Here is a 2378-nt window from a genome sequence, read left to right as displayed (position 1 = left end):
TAACAGTTCGTTGATCGGTCTTGGAGAATTAATACTGCAATTAAACTTACTCAATTTGATAGCCATTCTTAAATATCCTAACTATCTAGTTTTTGGAGTGAACAAAACTAAGCAGCTAAAGTGCTTATACGAATCTAAATATTTATATAGGAAAGGCACAGTGGTTCCCTACAGAAAAGAATCTTTGAGTATATACTAAAAATTCTTTAGGTCAAAGAAGCTCAGAGAAATTATCCGCAGGCACTCAGGTAGATATTTGTAAAGGGCCAGGAAGCTCGTTCAAATGGTCTGAAGGCTTTAAAATATCCTTTCCGAAATTGAAATAAGAATACGATCATAAATAACAAGCAGAGAGGCTATCTCAATAGAGTAGCCGACAGTCAAGGGACCTTTGTTAAGCTTTAGGATTAAAATTTAGAAGTAGATTTTTTTTAATTTCATAGTTAACAGCCTAAAACATAATAATTCGGAATCTACGGGTTTCGATGACTTCAGCTATCTAACTTTTTTTTAAATGCTTAAAATTGGAATTAATAAAACGTTTCTCGTAAATGTAATGAGATACGCCAAAAAAGACAACATTTTTGAATTCAACTAGAAAATTGTATATCAGTATATATGTTATAATTATAAATAAGTATAATGAGAAAATTTATCAATTAACAAAAAGTGTTAATAATTTGAAGAGAAATTTAAAAAGGGAAAGCGGATTAGCCACGACCAACTACTGTAAATAACTCTGTCCGCCCGGTACGTGACGAATATAAAAGGCACATTATATGACCGTCGCACCACTCTTAAAACGATCACTAAAAGGATCTTGAAAAGGACCCAAATATCTCGAACTATCTCCGAGACTATTTTGTTTCAAATCGACTTTGTTTATAGACTCAAATGGGCCAAGCTATTTCGCTAAAGAAAACTCAGAGATTTCTTTCGGTAGGGTTCTCAAATATCATTGTTGTGATTTATAACTATTCCTTGTTTCTCAGTCATTATCTTATTTAGTCTGATCAATCTTCTTAAATAATATTCTTTTAAACCTGTTGCTTTAAAAAAAAGGAAAAAAGAACTTTATAAAACTTTCCATATTATAACACGTAATCTAATAAAAACTTTTTTCATCATTTTGATAAATACTATAGAAAATTTCGTTTAAAATAAGCCCGAGGTATCAAAAGTTTAAACTATTTTCCGAGTTATTACAATTTTTTGAATATATCGAAATTTTACTTTTGTTCCTCTTTAAAAAAATTGACATTTTGCTTTGAACTTGGACTTATTAAACGCGAAATTCTGTTCGCCTCCATCCTATTCAGAGGAAAAATTCTAATGTCAAATTAAAACATCAAGGCACTTTAGAAACCCTGGCGGACCGAAGAAACCGAATGGAGCCTCTACGAAGTACCCGTAAAGACCCCATTCGGTTCCTTGTTTAAAAACTCGAAAAAAAAAACAGAAAAATCAAGTTTGAAATTTTTGCAATTCGGATTCTACGTTAAAATTCCTGATAGGTCACGGAATAATCGCAATAGTTTTTTTTTGCAACGGTAAAAAGTTGTTGATATATGGGAAATACAGTATTATCTCATTGCTGTGATTTGTCTGTTATAATAAGCTTAAGTCAATCCAATCACAATTGTACGAAAATTTTATAATCTGACTGATATTAAAAAAAAAGTAAAGTAGCATGCCTACTTCGATGAACCTAATAACAAACATATAGTATTAATTAAGACAAAGTAAATGAATAAATTAATAATTAGAACAATATTCCCTATGTCATTAAAAATCATGACAGGCTGCATTCAAAACTTTTTAAGCTAAAAACTTAATATTTATTTCGGGGGAAAACTTAAATTCTCATAAGTTCTCGAAAAAAATCGTTTGAGAACATACCGGTAAGTTACCGGCGTTCCTGACGTAAGTTACCTCCTTTCGAACTCTAGGCACGATCACTCCATGTAATATATCCTCTAAGGTTTTGCATCACGAACCCCATAGACTTTCATTAAGAGAGGCACGAAGTAATAGTAAGGAGAAGAAACTGTGTGCTACGACAGCATGGCAACTTTTTCGGAATAGACGTTCTGACTTTTAAAGGCATATGACACAGGTAAATACCTATATTACCGACCACAGTTTTTCAGTTCACTGAATGTTTTTTTGCACCTAAGAACTTTTTTTGTAAATAAAATATCGAGCAGAAACTTTGAGAAATGTATTAGAGCACAATAAAGTACGTTTAGCTACTACATTTTGGTAGGAACTTCACAGAAAATTATTTCATCTTTTTTCTGAACCTCAACATTTTTTGAACGTTCCAACTTTTTTTATACATAAAATATCGGTCTCAAACTTTGAGAAATGCAAGAGCC

General features: G+C 31.7%; 1 protein-coding gene across 1 annotated transcript in view; it reads left to right on the top strand.

The window, feature by feature from the left end:
- The window catches only part of LOC117175717 (transmembrane protein 214-B), a 48954-nt gene that overhangs the window by 591 nt on the left and 45985 nt on the right, over positions 1-2378 (top strand). The window lies entirely within an intron of this gene.

This window comes from Belonocnema kinseyi, chromosome 6 (genome assembly GCF_010883055.1).
Source record: "Belonocnema kinseyi isolate 2016_QV_RU_SX_M_011 chromosome 6, B_treatae_v1, whole genome shotgun sequence".
Lineage (NCBI taxonomy): Eukaryota > Metazoa > Arthropoda > Insecta > Hymenoptera > Cynipidae > Belonocnema > Belonocnema kinseyi.
This window is presented reverse-complemented; position numbering and strand designations above follow the sequence as displayed.